Source organism: Orycteropus afer, unplaced genomic scaffold (assembly GCF_000298275.1).
Source record: "Orycteropus afer afer isolate SDZICR_OR568_19922 unplaced genomic scaffold, OryAfe1.0 scaffold00257, whole genome shotgun sequence".
NCBI lineage: Eukaryota > Metazoa > Chordata > Mammalia > Tubulidentata > Orycteropodidae > Orycteropus > Orycteropus afer.
Genome location: NW_006921844.1, coordinates 1,839,867 through 1,856,835, shown reverse-complemented (window position 1 = coordinate 1,856,835; position 16,969 = coordinate 1,839,867). Strand labels below are relative to the sequence as shown.

At 40.5% G+C, this 16,969-nt stretch overlaps 1 pseudogene; it reads left to right on the top strand.

The window, feature by feature from the left end:
• The first annotated feature begins 222 nt into the window (after positions 1–222).
• Positions 223–319, top strand: LOC122150893 (annotated as a pseudogene).
• Positions 320–16,969: the final 16,650 nt, after the last annotated feature.

Here is a 16,969-nt window from a genome sequence, read left to right as displayed (position 1 = left end):
TTCCGTAGTGATACTGCCTCGGAAACCCAAGGAGGGGTCGCTATGAGTCGGGGCCGACTCGACGGCAAACAACAACAACAACAACCAAATTAAAGCAAGTTGCCATTAAGTCAGTTCTGATTCATAGAGACCCCATGTATTTCAAAGTAGAGCTGTGCTCATAAGGTTTGGAAAGACTAAAGATCTTTTGGAGGGAGATTTCTAGGACTTTCTTCGAAAGAGCCTCTGAGTGGATTCAAAATTTGGAATGATACAGAGAAGATTAACATGGCCCCTGTGCAAGAATGATATGCAGATTTGTGAAGCATCCCATATTCTTTGGAGTTCCTGAGTGACATAAATGGTTAAGTGTGGACAACTAACCAAAAGGTTGGCTGTTCAAAACCACACAGAGACTCTTCAGAAAGACTTGGTGATCTGCCTCCAAAAGGCCTTGAAAACTCTTTGGAGGAGTTCTACTCTGCACACATGAGGTCACCATGAGTCAGAATCAACTTGATGAACCTTAACAACACCACTAACCTAAAGGTTGGTGGCTTGAACACACCCAGCAGCACCATGGAAGAAAGGCCTGGAGATCTGCTTCTGTAAAGATTAAAGCCAAGAAAACTCCACGAGCAGTTCTACTCTGTAGCACACGGGGGCACCATGAGTTATAATCGACTTGACAGCAACAGATTTTTTTTTTTAGTGATCTTAGAACTGAGATCCTAATTTCCTTTCTGTCTGTCACTAAGGGCTGTTTCCAGTTTCTACAGACTACCCATATTGTCTGGCTTGTGGTCCCCTTTCTTCATCTTCAAAGGCAGCTATAGTATGGCAAGTCCCTCTCATGCTTCCAATCGCTGCTTTCATCTAACTTCTTTGATCCTATCAGGAAATGTCCACCCCTTTTAAGGACTCATTGGGCTCATCTAGACAATCTGCTCGGGATAATCTCCTCATTGCAAGGCCTTTAATCTTAAACACATCTGCAAAGTTGCTATTGCTAGGTAAAATAACAAATGCACAGATTCTGGGAATTAAGATGTGAACATCTTTAGTGGGGAGAGGGATTATTACTTTACCCACTACAATACCCGTTACTATTTTAGAGTGGGTGGATTTCTCAGAGTACAGACCTGGAGGGAACGAGGCTAAAGAAAGAAAATATTAGATGAAGTGAAGAGAGGTAAGGCACCAGCAGTAAAGATGTTGGCAGGTCTGGGGGGAATGAGGTTCCTGGCATCATGGGATGTAGGAATGCAGATGGCTAATTTCTCCTCTGGTAGCGTAGTGTCTAAGGCACTTGACTGCTAACCAGAAGGCTGGAGGTTCAAACCCACCAGCCACTCCTCGGAAGGAAGATGGGGCAATCTACTTCTGTAGTGATACTGCCTTGGAAACCCAAGGAGGGGTCGCTATGAGTTGGTTCTGACTTGACAGCACATAACAACAACAACACAATTTCTCCTGAGATCAGTTCTGCCAAGGATAAAGCAGCCTTCACCTGCTGTGAGTAATTGCTCTACCTTCCTCCTTGATTTTCATTAATTGAATAATGTGTTGTTATCTGTTCATTGCTGCCTGTAATTGAAGGATGTTGTTTAGCTGGCTTGGGGAAGCTTCCAGATGTTGTCAGAGCTGGTGTTTCTTTACATTCTCTCACAGATCATCTGGCAATAGCTGTGTGTGTTGTCATTGGCTCCCAAACAGAGGCTCAGCTACCACCAGGCTCCTGGTGGTGTCTGACACTTTAGAACTTCTCCAGAGCATCTAATAAGTTACATTGCCAAAATGCCATTGGCATTTCCCTTTTTCTTTTGTTCAGTTTTGTGTCATCCTTCTTTTCCTTTCTTCTCTCTTTCAACTCTCATTTCATCTCCTCTCTTCAAAGTCCCTTGATCATGCAAATAGGTAAGTGCTTAAGTAATAACCTAAATGGTTGGAGGTTCGAACACACACAGAAGAACCTTGGGAGAAAAACCTGGGATTTGCTTCCAAAAGGTCACAGCCTTGAAAACTCTTTGGACACATGTGTTGCCATGAGTTGGAACTGATTCTATGGCGATTTTTTTTTTCCTCTTCTCTAGTTTTCTATGTTTTAGGGTCTAAATAATAAGAAAAGAATTAGAGACCATTTAAACTAAGGAAATAACCCAAAGGTGTAAGTTCACTGCTCTCCTAAAAGATGTTTAGATCAAAGGAACATTTGCTTCAACAAAGCTTTAGGGAAACAAAGCTTTAAGAGGCCAAAGGGGCATTTTCTTGGAGGTGGACAGTCTGTTGCCTGCTAGTGAAAGGCAAACTACCTGTAGGGGGAAGAAATAACCCCCACCCTAGGCAATGTAGATTACAGGCTGCAGGAAAACTTGGGTGTAATTAATTCTCCTTATCATCCCTATAGAGGGATGTTAAGACAGACTCTTGCCCTTGGTCTGTCTTTGCTGTGAGAGAAGAGTGGTGTTGGGCTTGGACCTTCTAGATACTGCCGCAGTGGGAAATCAAAGTCTCATTGGGTGTTAATAGAGGTCACAGCTCTTGGGAACAGAGGTTGCGACACAAAGGAAACTCCACCCCTTGTTTCTCTCGCCTTAGGCTTCTCAGTCACACAAGTCATGCCAACAGTGGCAGTTCCGGGAGGATGTTTGGAGAACGGGTTTGAAAGGATGAAACCATTGGTATGGCATCACCAGAAAGAGGATACCTCTTGGGAAACCCAACAGGAAAAAGAGATAATTGAGTAAAGAAAAATCACCAGATCTTTTCTTTGGCTTGAGGCATTATATACATTTGAATAACAATAATCAAATTGACATAAGTAATTATAATATGATTACTGAGCAACAAGGATGGGCTGATCACAGTTTTACATGGATTATCTTTAGATATTACACTAACTCAGCAAGGTAGGCAGGGGCAGATTACACAATCAGCAAGGTAAGCATCGGATTACTTATGTTTATTTACTAGTCTGTATGAACAGTTTCACATGCTTATTACCACAGATGGTAAAGTCACTACCAAAACCAAACCCACTGCCATTGAGTCAATTCTGACTCATAGCAACCCCCGTTGAGTTTCCAAGGCAGTAAATCTTTACAGAAGTAGATTGCCCCATCTTCCTTCCATGGAATGGTTGGTGGGTTTGAACCACCAATGTTGTGGTTACAGCCAAATGCTTTAGGCACCGTGCCACCAGAGCTCCTTAAAGTCACTACAGATGAGTAAATAAACACAAATAAGCTGTGTTTACCTGGTTTACTGGATACTGATTCTGTAAGAAGGTGCTGTGGTGTTGGAAGAGAGAAGGATGCCCACCATACCTAGAAGCAGAATCTTTGATGTGGTGAAAAATGTGAAATTGTTCACTAGTAATCCTGTGCTTAGCTTGCTTATTGGGAAATCTGACACTGAAGGTAGGCATTATGTACATCCTATGGCTGTGGACATTAAGAATGAGCAAGATTGGGAGAGTTGTCAAAGACCACAGTGTGTATGATAAGGCTGAGACTCAAGTTCTGGTTTACTGATTTTGAAGCTTATTTCCTTCCATTCTCATTTCCTTCCTCCCTCCTTTTCCTTTCCTTCTTTTCCTTCCTTCTATTTTCTTTCTGCCGTGTTTGCTTTGTATCTTTTTTGTCTTCTTAAAAAAAAAAAAAAAGAAAGAAAGAAAGAAAACATCACAGACTCTGGAAGTTTCTTTGTGTCCCTCTCCTAGCTTATTCCTCTCCATGCCTTGTCAGAGGCAGCCTCTAAAAGTTGGTAAGTGTCCTTCCCAGCCATATTTTATACCTTCGTTACATATATTTATAGCTATAAATGGGAGCTCTGGTAGCATAGTGGCTAAGGCTAACCAGAAGGCTGGCGGTTCAAACCCACCAGCCACTCCTCGGAAGGAAGATGAGGCAATCTACTTCTGTAGTGATACTGCCTTGGAAACTCAAGGAGGGGTTGCTATGAGTGGGGTCCGACTTGACAGCACATAACAACAACAACAACATAGATATAAATGGAGTCCCTGAGTAGTGCAAATCATTAAGTACTCAACTACTGGCCAAAAGTTTTGTGGGTTGAACCTACCCAGGGTCACTTTTGGAGACAGGCCTGGGATGGGCTTTTGAAAGGTCACACACAGCCTTGAAAACCCTATGGAGCAGTTCTATTATGCAAACATTGGGTCACCATGAATCTGAACTGATTTGAGAACAACTAACACCTACAATATAACCATAAATAACATATGCATATATGTTATAACCATAAGTAACATATATATATAAATAGCATATAGTATTGTGTGTTTTAAAAACTTACATGTATGAAAGAGAGCTACAGGTTTTAATTTAGAGGAAAAGAAATGTAAGTGGCTATTAAACATAAGAAAAAAATCCACTACCTCACTCATAAAAAGAGCAGTGCAAATTAAAATCATATCTAGCTTATTTTTTAACCTTTCAAATTGACCAATACCCAAAATTTGATAACACAGTACATAGAAGAGGTTGTGAAGAAGCAGGCAGTCAAACTTTGATCAGGGGTGGGTTAGTTGGTATAATCTCTGTAGAAAACAATTTGACAATCTCTTCAAAAAATGCAAATTAACAACATTACAAAATAAACTCCATTTCTTGGAATTTGTCTATAGATATATTTGCCTATGTTCAAAAGGACATGTGTTCAAGGTTATTCATCATGGAATTGCTTGTAAGAAAATGATCAGAAACAATGGACATATACATCAGTAGAAGGTTAGTTGAATAAATTATGGTGCATCCTGTAATTGAATTCTAGATAGTTAAAAAGAATGAAGGTATTCTTGGTACTAAACTAACATGGAAGATTCTCCAATACATAAAACCAAAAAACCAAACTCACTGCCATTGCCTTGATTCTGATGCATAGCAACCTCATAGGACAGAGTAGAGCTGCCCTCATAAGGTTTCCAAGGCTCTAAATCTTTGTGGAAGCAGACTGCCTCATCTTTCTTCCATGGAGCAGCTGGTGGGTTTGAACTGTTGACCTTTTGGTTAGCAGCTGAATGCCTTTGTCACTGCACCACCAAAGCTCCTTGTGCAACACATATTAAGTGACAAAAACAAAGTGAACAAGAATATGTATACTATACTACCTTTTATGTAGCAAAGGTGAAATTAGCCTATGTATACATATCCATCTGTATGTACATAAAGAAATTCTGAAAGTTTACAAATGAAAACTAGTAACAGTTTTGGCTATGAGGAAGAAGGAATGGAATGACAGTTGGGAAGAAGATTTCAAAATGTATTTCTTAAAAAAAAATTGAACTGTGTTACTTATTCCAAAAATTAAATTAAACATTTAAGTGGTATCATGCATGCAGTACATGCCATTCTGTAATTAACTTTTTTAAAAATCAGGTTGGTTTTTAAGGCCCACCCATGTGGTTATTCTTTTCATTAATGATACTGCCATGAGTGTAGAACTTTATAGTTGGGAAAGCCCTTGGAGGTGACCTAGTCTTCACTTTTCACTTTATGGAGAGGAAAACAAAGGTGGCGAGATGGTAAGTACTTTTCTGAAGATTGTCCGGTAGGTCAGTGGCAGAATTAGAGTTTAGCCACAGATCTCCACTCTAACTATGGATTCCTTATGCCAAAACCACCTCCAGATTCCTTTGAGAGGTTAATCACTTTGTGTGTTATCCCTTTCTAGGGACATTTTCTTTTAAAAACAAAGATAAAAAAGCAACAGTAGGCAATGAAACTAAGGGATCACTGATTGTTTACATCCCAGAAGTCAGAGAGAAACTCACAAAGTAAGATGCTCTGGGGTGAGGTATGTGGGTTAAGATGGTAACAACAATGGTGTGGGTAGCCTGAGATGAATGAGATAGGTAGACTTTCTAGTATCTCCCTCTTCCTGTTTATCTTAGGCTGGGTTCTCTAGAGGATCAAAACAAATGAATTACATAATCAGGCGAGGAGCTCTGGTGGCATAGTGCCTAAGGCATTTGACTGCTAACCAGAAGGCTGGTGGTTCAAACCCACCATCCACTCCTCCGGAAGGAAGATTGGGCAATCTGCTTCTGTAGTGGTAACACCTTGGAAACCCAAGGAGGGGTTGCTATGAGTTGCATCTGACTCAACGGCAGTGAGTTTTTATTTTATTTTATTTTATTTTGAGTATATAATCAGGTATGGCTAAGGCAAAAGGGAATATACCCATGACTATATATAAGTTTGGCAAACAATATTCCTACATATGTATCTGTATGTGCTATAAGAATGTCCATACATATAATAGAGCTAACAGGGAACAAAGTTATGGTAACTTCTTAGCCATAGCCAAACACCTTGAAAGAGTGAGTTGCTGGGCCAATGGGTTTGGGACCATGGTTGCAGGGAACATTGAGCTCATTTGGCATAACATACTATACAAAACTGTTCTATATCCTACTTCGGTGAGCAGGGACTGGGGTCTTAAATGCTTGCAAGTGACCATCTAAGATGCAGGAATTGGTCTCTCCTTGTCCAGAGCAAAAAAGAATGAAGAAAATCAAACTCTCATGGTAACAATTAGTCCAAGGGACTAGTGGACCATGGAAACCTCAGTTTACATGACACTGAGACCAGAACTAGATGGCACCCAGCTACCACTGTCAATCACTTGGAAAGGGATCAGTACATGTGGCCCTGGATAGAGCAGGAAAAACGTGGAACAAAACTCAAAACCATAAAAAAAGTACCAGGCTGAATGGTCTTATAGAGACTGGTGAAACCACTGAGACTATGATCCCCAGCCACCTTGAAGGCCTGGAATTGAACTCAATCCCATGGCTTCCAACCGAACAGTAGATAGGTGTGGTAAGTAAGGTTATGTGTCAACTTGACTGGGCCTAGTTGAGTGGCTGGGCAGCTGAATGTAGTTATTCCCCATAGTGACATTGGCAATCAGTTCCATGGTGGAATCTACTGGCACAGCTGAGTAGCTGCTTTAGGTGTGTGCTCTGCCTCCAGTATGTAAGAATCAACTTTGAGGAAGACCTCTAGCTTTTTGGCACACTTTAACCCTGCATGTAGCCAACTAGTTGTTCAACAGCCTGGCATGCCCTACTGATGGTAGGACTTCTCCTGGATTTGAATTAGTGATCTACAGTGTTGTTTGGTAATATTGGGACTGTGCCTTTTTACTTGTTGACCTTAGGTTTGTCAGCCTCAGCTTCCTGCAGCTTCCTGAGTGAATTAAAACCTCCAGGTTCAGTGGGCTGCAAGCAGGAGGCAGAGCTGAAGCTCAAAGTTGAGGGGCTTTCCCCCAGCCCCTAGAGCCTGGCACTTTGAACTCAGACTTCTAGCCTCCCAAACTGTAAGAGAATAAACTCCTGTTTGTTCATACCCTTCCATTTGTGGTATATTCCTGTCAAAGCAGCACTAGGTAACTAAAACAATAGGCCTACAAGGTGAACATTTATACCAGGTAGGTACACTCCTTAGAACAATCAACCATGGGAGGTCAGAAGGGCAGCATTTGCAAAGGGAGAGAGCTCAAGTGCAGGAATGCATGGGAAAGAGTGGCTGGGCAGCTGATTGTAGTTATTCCCCAAGGAAGAGGTACTCCATAGGGAGGAAGTGGGAAGAGAGCTGTTACATTATGGGGATTGCAATCAATGTCATGAAGCAAAATGCGTATGAACTGTTGAATGGAAAATGAATTTACTCTGTAAACTTTCACCCAAATCACAATTAAAATAAATAAATAAATAACCAGTGAAGTGTGTGTGTGTGTGTGTGTGTGTGTGTGTGTGTATATATATATATATATATATATAAATTTATTTCAAAGAAATAATTCATGCAGTTGCAGAGGCTGGCAAGTCTCAATTCCATTGGTCAGATATTCAACTGGAGGCTCTTCCTGACTCATATCTTTGCAGGTGCTGACGAACCTAAAATCAGAAGGTCAGATGATGGGCTGATGGCTCACATTCCAAGAACCAGAGGTCACATGATGACAAATTTGATACAAGATCCAGAGAAGATTGAGCTTTACCAGAACATCCAAATATATTGAATACAGGCTGCACCTCCAAGGAAACTGACTTTTTAATTGATTGGCTGGTCACATCAGATCACAAATGTAGGATGATTACGTTACACTACATTGTGGAGCAATCAGTCCAATGGCTGCCAAACCACTCAGAATCAGCACTTGAACAAGTTGACACATAACATTAACTATCATATCCCTCCCAATTAAAAAAAACAAAAGTCAAATAAAAACAAAACAACTGTGGGCTGTTTTATATGTAGATTGATTTTGCCTTTAGCTCAGGAAGGAATTAATTTGCAATGTAAATTAGTGATAGCATTGTTTTGAACTTGGTTTCTAATATTTGCTTGTATTTTCAAATACAACCAAATCTCATTAGACTTTTTGTTGTTATAGTGACAGCCAAGGTATTAATAAGACCTTCCCCGCCCCCAACACACACACCTTTTCATTCAGATATAAGGAAATCTCACTGCAGTAAGCCATGTGGTCCACCTTTTTACCTTCAAGAGGACCTTATTAAACCATCCATGACAGTTAAGAGCCTTTTAGGATTTACCTTAATAAATGATTTCCAGCCCTTCTGTAGCTCCTATAACTAGGCACTATGCAAGAAGTGTGGTAATAATACAAAGAGCCATGAGACATGTACTCTCACCTCAACGTGAAAAGCATAAATCTGTATTTCCTAAAATTTTGTACTAAAATATATATAATAGTGGAAGAGCAGCAACAATGTGAAGAGACCCTTCCCAAACTTGAAATTTTGGGCATATTCAGGATTTTAGCTTACAATTTCAAGTAAATATTATATTCTACTCCATAATATAAATGTGTCTTTTAGTGTCATCATTCATATTCTATTCCTATTTTCTCTTCCCAGTCTTCTAGTAAAATGGATGCTCTAGGAAGACATATCATGCTGATCCTGTGACTTTAGACAATTTCTAGGCCTCAGCTTGGATTTTTGTGTACTTGAGTTTGAGAAACATAGATTAGCAAACTTTTTCTCTAAAGGACTTGTTTTTGTTGTTAGTTGCCATAGATTCTGACTCATGGAGACCTATGTATACATGAAGTTAAGGTTGTGTGCCTACTTGGGTGGGTGATGCTTCTCAGTAGTTTAGTAGTTACGAAGTAGTCATCTTCTGTGATAAGATCTGATACAATATAATCACCTCCATGATGAGATCTGCCATGAACAGCCAATCAGTTGAAGGGTGTTTACTCAGGGGTATGGCCTGCTTCCAACATATATGGATGTCTTGGCAAAGCTCTCTGGCTTTTTGGTCAATCCGGATCCCGCATCTGGCTCATCATCATCTGACCTCCAGTTCTTGGACTTTAACTAGAGTCCTGCCATATTGCCTGCTGATCTTGGATTCATCAGCCTCTACAACCAGCAGCCTGCTATATTGCCTGCCTATCTTTGGTTTGACTACTAACAGAAGGCTGGTGGTTCAAACCCACCAGCCACTCCTCGGAAAGAAGATGGGGCAATCTACTTCCATAGTGATACTGCCTCGGAAACCCAAGGACAGGTCACCATGAGTAGGGTCCAACTCAATGGCACATAACAATAACAACAACAATCTTTGGTTCATCAGTCCCAGTAGCTATGTGAGTCAGGAGAAGCCTCCAGCTTGACATCTGACCCCTGGACTTGGGACTTGCCAGCCTCTACAACTGTGTGAGCCATTTTTTTGAGATATATCTCTCTCATTCTCTCTCTGTGTATAAGATTTACTGGTTTGCTTCTCTAGAGAAACCAACCTAAGACAGGATAATAGTATGAAATGCCCATTCCTGTACCACCTTCATGATTTTTGGTATGTTTGAGTCCACTGTGGTGACCATTGTGCATTTTGAGTGACTTTTAATCTAAGGGGCTCATTTTTCAAGACTATATAGGATAATATTCTGTAAAAGGTTAGATAGTAAATATTTAGGCTTTGTAGGCAATACAGTCTCTGTCACAAGTACTCAATTCTGCTGCTGTAGCAAAAGTGGCCATAGACAAAAATGAATGAGTGTGGCTGTGTTCCAGTAACTTTTTTTTTTTTTTTTGCAAAAACAAGCATATTTGGCCTGTGGGCTGTAGTTTATTGACCACTGGATTAGACAATAAATATTCTAAGAATTTATAAAAAGGAAATATTTTAGTTTTGGATTCAAAACATTGGGACAAATAAGATAGGATTAAAAATTCCACTGATAGTTGAAGATACATAGTGTTTCAAAGATCAGAGAGGAAATGTCTACATTATAGGTGGAGGAGCAATTATTTTGAGGTATAGGTGGGCTGAGGGACAGAGAGGAGGGTAAGTAGACCAATTTGGCTGGAGGAGCAAATTCATATAGAAGAAAAACTCAGGACCAGAAAGGACTGTTTTAAGAAACTCAAAGGATGGTAAGTCAGGTGTGATGTGGGAAAGAGCAATCAGGGAGGCTGTGAAAAATAACTATATTTATTATACTCACAAAGAGCTCTAGTGGCATAGTGCCTAAGGTATTTAACTGCTAACCAGAAGGTTGGCAGTTCAAACCCACTAGCCACTCCTGAGAAGGAAGACTGGGCAATCTATTTCCATAAAGATTCATTGCCTTGGAAACTTTAAGTGGGTTCCTATGAGTTGGAATTGACTTGATGGTAGTGAGTTTGATTTTTGGTTATTATACTCAAAGTTCCCAGAGACAGGGAGGCACAGCAGGTCACGACTCAGGGCCACCCATGGGGTTGCACTAGGACAAGATTACAAAAAGCTGAAACTGTAGAAGAGGGCTTATGTATGGTAAGCAGGGTGCAGTTAGCTAGATTTCATGGGGATTGGACATTCTGAATAATTCTGTAGACTCAAGGACATAGGTGCTGGTCCTTTGTTGTTGGGAACCTAGACCCAGAGTGATTAAAACAAGTGCATAGTGGTCAGTAGTGTGGGAACCTGATAAGGGAAGTGGTTGGAGAGTGGACTTACCTATTCAAGAAGGGAATGGTCCAGCCTATAGCCAGAGCCTCGAAACAAGACAAAGGTATTACAGGGCCTTTTCTGATCATTTACTTCTCACTGTACAGATGGGTAAATTAAAGCCAAGAGAGATTTCATATCTGGCAAAATACTTTTTGAAATCTGACTGAAGAGTGGAGTGCTTTGAATCCCAAGCTAAGGGATCTCAGCTTGGTTGGGCAAGCCAATAAGGTTTCAACACTTCATCATTTGAAAGCTAATTAATTAGTTGACTTCCTACATGACATGCAACCAGATGTGGCAACAAGAGTTTCTTTGGGATAGAGTTAATTCCCAACCTTTGTACACCATTGTGAAACAGACTGCACTAATGGTGACAGGACCCATCTGGAGCAATCATCTAGACAAAACACCAAAGATCTAGAAGCTTTAAGTTCTCATTGTACCATACACTTGCTCAGCAATCCCAGACCAAATCCTGAGTTCCGCTGTGGTTTCTCCTTGGTCAAACAAGAAGGATTTTTGCTCCTTTCTCCATTGGAACCAGTGGCTTGCTCCTCTGCCACTGTTCTCCTCCCTTCTCTCCACCATCAACATTATGCTCTTAGATAACTAGAGAAAGGTGGAATGTTGGGGACAGAACCTTATTTGATCCAGATATTCATTCACTGATTAGTTTCCAACTAATTATGGCATACTCACCATGTGCCAGGCACATTCTCAGGATGGCTGCTGATAATAAACAGGCAAGGAGGCTTCTGACCTCAGGGAACTCATACTCTAGTGGTGTGAGGGGGGTATTACATAAACAATGTACAAGTAAACAAACACAACAATTTCAGATAGTGACAACCATTGTGAAAGAAATAGAACAAGGTAACGTAGTGGTCCACTACTGGACTGTCCAAAAAACCAAAAAAACAAAAAAACCTCACTGCCATAGAGTCAATTCAACTCATAGCAACCCCTCCTTGGGTTTCCGAGGAGGTATCTCTATGGAAGGGTTGTCCAATCTTCCTTCCGAGGAGTGGCTGGTGGGTTTGAACCACCAACCTCTGGTTAGCAGTCAAATGCCTTAGGCACTACACCACCAGAACTTCCACTGGACTGTCAGTTTATCATATTGTTGTGGCTTGCATTTTGGTAAGATACTGGAAACTATGCCATGGTATTTCATATACCAACAGAGTCATCCATTGTGGAAAGGTTTCAGCAGAGCTTACAAGATAAGAAAGACTAGGAGGAAAGGTCTAGTGACCTACTCTCAAAACTTAGCCAATGAAAACCTTGTGGATCACTATAGAACACTGTCTGACTCACTGCTTTGAATAGGTCATCAGGAGGGATCATTTGTTAGCTAGAATATCATGTTTAGTGAAGTACAGCAGCAAGGATGAGAGACACCCTCAGTGAGATGGACCAGCACAGTAGCCACAAAGGCGGACTTGCGTATGCTGGCAATCATGAAGATGATGTAGGACCAGGCAACATTTTTGTTCTGTTGCACATAAGGCTGCCATCTGTTGGAGTTAATTTAATAGCAGCTCTCTCTATATATCATGTATCTATCTAATGTTGTGGTGACTGGAAGGGCTCTTTTAGCTCATATAGCAAGGGAAAACTGAATGGTGAGAAGAGCCAAAGAGAGAATATTCCAGGCAGAGAGAAGAGTAAGGGCAAAGCCCTGAGTGTTGTACTGTCCTCGAGGAACAGAAAACATGCTTGTGTGACCCCAGGGTAGTGGGAAAGGGGGAGATGGATAGTAGACAAAGACAGGTAGGCTACATAAAGAAATGGATGAATTTTCATCAATCTGGTTGATTGAGAGAGTCAATTAGGTTTATGGTCTTAAAAGAGCATCCAGGCTATAATAGAGAATGGCTCTGAGGGATTGAGAGTAGAAGATAATCAGCAAGTCAATTGCAGTAGCCCAGGTGGGAAATAATGGTGACCTAGATCAGACGGTAGCAGTGCAGACTGAGAGTAGATTCAGAATATATTTTGGAAGTAGAAGAAACAGGCTTTGTTGGGGGAATGGATGTGAAGCCTTGGGGAGGTGATGCTATGTGCTGGTGAAGAGAAAGTAGAAATCAAGGATGACTCTTATGGTTGGAGTTGAACAACAAAGTTAACTTGTGGTGCTGGAGCATGGGGAGGTGAACAGTTTTGGGCATATGTGTGTGTGTGTGTGTGTGTGTGTGAGGGTGATAAGTCAAGAGGCCTAACATAGGGGTAGTAAATTGAAGATAAGGAGAAATAGTGGTGCAGTGATTGAGCATTCACCTGCTAACTGAATGGTCAGCAGTAAGAGTCCACCAATCATTCTGTGGGAGAAATATTTGGCAGTCTGATTCCATTAAGATTACAACCTTGGAAACACTATGGGGCAGTTCTACTCTGTCTAATAGGGTTACTATGAGTCAGATCAGTTCAATAGCAACAACCACACACAAAAAATTGATGATGCCTGTGAGACACTGAGGTGGGGAATGTGTAATTTTTTACAAAACTGTCTCCAGCCCTAAAAGATTAGCATTCTCCTTAAAACCCAAATGACAATCTTCTGAGTCCTTATTTTACTTGACTTCCTGAAACCTTAGTTTCCCAGTACTTCCATAACAAAAATACCACAACATGGGTGGCTTCAAAGAATGCAAATTTATTTTCTCACATATCTGGAAACTGGAAGTTAAAGTTTAGGGCCTTGGCTAACTCTAGGAGAAGATCTTTCCTTATCTCTTTCAGCCCCAGGTGTCTCTTGGTATTCCTTGGTCTTTGATCCCTCATGTGCTGTTTTCCCCTTTTGAGTGACTGTTTCTTTGTCTGTCTTTCTTTTTTATGGAATGCCACTCGGAAGGGATTAGGATTAGGAGCCACTCTACTCCAGGTATGATTTACATGTATACCTCATTTAATGTGCTTAACTTTATTGCACTTTGCAGATACTGTGTTTTTTTTTTTTTTTTTTTTTTTTAACCAATTGAAGGTTAGCCACAACCTTGCATCGAGCAAGTCTATAGTCTCAATTTTTCTAACAACATGTGCTCACTTCATGTCTCTGTGTCATATTTTGGTAATTCTCACAATATTTCAAACATTTTCATAATGCTATTGCATACTTAATGTACTACAGTATAGTGTAAACATGACTTTTATATGCATTGGAAAATAAAAAAATTCATGTGACTTGCTTTACTACAAAGTTAGTTTTATTGAGGTGGCCTGGAACCAAACCCACAATATTTCTGAGGTATGCATGTACTTAACCTATTACATTTGCAAATAAAAACTTTATTTCCCCAAATGAGGCCACATTAACTGGTGCAGTGGTTAGGCTTCACCATATCATTTTGGAGGAAAAAATTCAACCCTACACAAGACTACACAACTCTATACAAGACCTTTATAACATATCCTCTCTGAAATTTCTGGGACTCCTTAAAGAAGGCTGTAGGTTCCATGGATTCATTCTAGCTTCTGCATTTCACTTCCATCAACCATTCTGTTCTGATCACTGCTCAACCCCTGGCCACCACATAACTTCCTCAGCTCATCCTTTTGGTCCCAGCCTGGCCATGTTTATGATACCTGATATGTATTGCCAACTTGCTCTTCCCAGAGACTAAATCATTTGCATTTCCATAGGCAATGCAGACAGGTCCAGTTCTCCACATTCTCACCAAGATGGGGCAATATTGTTTGCTAACTTGGTAGCTGATAGATGGTAGCACATTTCAACTGGAATGGAGTATTGAAAAGATATATTTTTAGAAATAAAGTACTTTCACATATTTAAATTGAAACACACAGAGTCAATTCCAGTACTCACAACCACATGTAATTATTCAGTAATTTCAGGGTACAGATAATAACAAGAGTAACATTTGTCAAAATCCTCCTGGTCATTGGTCACTGGGTTAAAGCACTATGCAGACATGTATCTTGATCCTCAAGACATCTCCATATGGCAGATATTCTTATCATACTTCTTTTTCTAGGAGAGGAAATGGAGGCAAAGAAAAATGATATAAATTGTCCAAATGGCAGAGCTGGGGTTCATACCCCAGGTTTGTGGGAGCAGTCTGAGCTCCTAATCACTGCCTTCCTTTCTTCCTTCCACTGCCCTTGGAGGGAGCCAGCACAGAGTTACTCCTTGCACAGAATGACAGCATTAATCAAAGTCCTTCTGGGATTCTGTCACCACTTAGCCTCTCCTTCCCACATTCTTATTTTTTCCCTAAGGGTTTCTAGATCCCTTTGGCAGCTTACTTCTGATTGACATATGGTCAGTATAAACCTCTGGGATCCTCTCTCAGCAAAAATGTCCAGGAAATAATGAAACCATGAAACTCCCCATAGGTTTATGGGGTGTAGAGGGGACTCCCTGGCTGGTAGGTCAACTTCTCTGTCCACTCTTCTTTCCTGTATACATAGTTATGAGGTAAATCTTGTTTTTCCCCTGAAAATATTTGTTATGGATTTAATTGGGTCCCTCTAAAAATTTTTGTGGAAGTCCTAAGCAGTGAATGTGACTGTTGGAAATAAGGTTGAGTAGAAACAGAGAGAAGATGGCTGTGTGAAGATGAGGACAGAAATTGGACTTATGCATCTATAAATCAAGGAAAGCCAATGATTACCAGAAACTATCCATGGAAACAGCAGTCAAGTAATCAGATGTCAAGCTACACAGACCCCCCTCAATAAAGAAAAGAGAAACCAATTGACAGAGATACAGAAAATAATCCTGGAGCCCTGAACTTTGAAAGGAAGTATACAGAAGTGGATTAGGCACCAACTAGTGGAAAAACCTGAATGGAAACAGTGAGTCTGGAGACAGATGGAGCTGCGGACTGTCAGCTGCTCTGATGGCACCAAAAGCCTGAATATTTCCAAGTGGTGTTGGGATCTGAGAATTGACCTAAAGATCAGCCCTGGTTGCAGAGGGCTGTAGCGATGACTGCGCTGGTGGCCTATGACTAGGAAAGGAAACAGCAAGAAGGGAGACAACCTGTGGACTTTCAGCTGTCCAGAGGGTGCAGCCATTTTGAATGTTTCCAAGTGGTGGCCATTTTGAATATTTAAAGTGACAACATTCTCATTCTGATTCTAGGGACCTAAGAATAAGCTCCATTTCCCAAGGATGGCAGGGACATATGGGAGGCTGACAATGGAAAGGAGACAGGTGGTGAGTGTATAAGTGCTGCCAACTAGCGAACAGAGGAGCACGGTACCCTGGTTACATAGATACCATCCAAAGAAAACAAAAATTGTGGGCAAGTCACTCCAACATACAATCACAAGTTAAATATAAACACAAAAAGTCACAATGCCTTGGAAACAACAGAGCATCACAGTCCACACAAAGAAACAAGATAAAGCAAGAGAAGCAAGGGATCAGAATATAGACCCAGAACACATCCCTGAGGAAGAAGCAACATTGGAACTCCTTGATAAAGAATTCAAAAGAATTATATTTAGGTGCCTTCAATGGATTGAGAGACAGTTCAAGGAAAACATTGACAAAATGGAGAAAAACAGAGAAAATCCTAGAACAATTTTGAAATACAATATAAGAACAAAATGACAAATGAAAAATTAGAAATGATACAAAATCTACAGATAGAAATCCAGAAGGTTATACTAAATTTTCAGAAATAGATAACACTTTGAATGGGCAAAGGAGTAGAACTGAATCAATGGAAGACAGAATTAGTGAGATTGAAGACATATACTAAACACTTCTTTGGAAAGGGATCAATCAGAAAAAATATCAAAATAAAATGAAGAAAGCCTAAGGCTCATGTGAGATACCATCAAATGGAATAACCTATGTGTAATCAGAATTCCAGAACAGGAAGAGACAAATAAAACCACAGAGAAAATTGTTGAAGATTTGTTGGAAGAGAATTTCCCTGGTATGGTAAAAGACGAGAATATATCCATTCCAACAAACCCCAAACAGGATAGATGCCAAAAGAGAATCACCAAGACATATC